The following is a 465-nucleotide window of genomic DNA, read 5'->3' on the forward strand; positions in this document are numbered from 1 at the left end:
CTGCCGGCAGACCCGTCGGACACGCCGCACGTAGCCCCTGAGGTCGGCCGGGGTGGTGCGAGCGGAGGACGCCATGGGGTGGGGCATGTCGGCTACGGGGGCGTGGTGGGCCAGGGCGAGCACCATGGTCCGCGGCCAGAGCTCGAAAGGCCGGGGGTCGTCCTTCACCAGCGCATAGAAGGGGTGCCGGGTGGCCGGGGCGACGGGGGAAGTCGGTGGGGGTTGCTGGTGTAGCCGAGCTACACCGTGGTGGACGGCGGTGAGGTGGTTGTACACCATCCCGGTGCGGTACACCGTCGCCCAGCGCATCGAGCCATCGGGGCCGATCTCCACCGGGGCGGCTGGGTTGCCCTGGGACATCATGGCTACGAACTCGGGACGAGTCGGCCAGCGCCCATGCACGGCGGCGATGTCGTCCAGGCAGCGGAGCCGGTTGGCTGCGCCATGGAGACACCACCGACGCGT

This window comes from Aphanomyces invadans, assembly GCF_000520115.1.
Source record: "Aphanomyces invadans strain NJM9701 unplaced genomic scaffold supercont1.22, whole genome shotgun sequence".
Taxonomy (NCBI): domain Eukaryota; phylum Oomycota; class Saprolegniomycetes; order Saprolegniales; family Verrucalvaceae; genus Aphanomyces; species Aphanomyces invadans.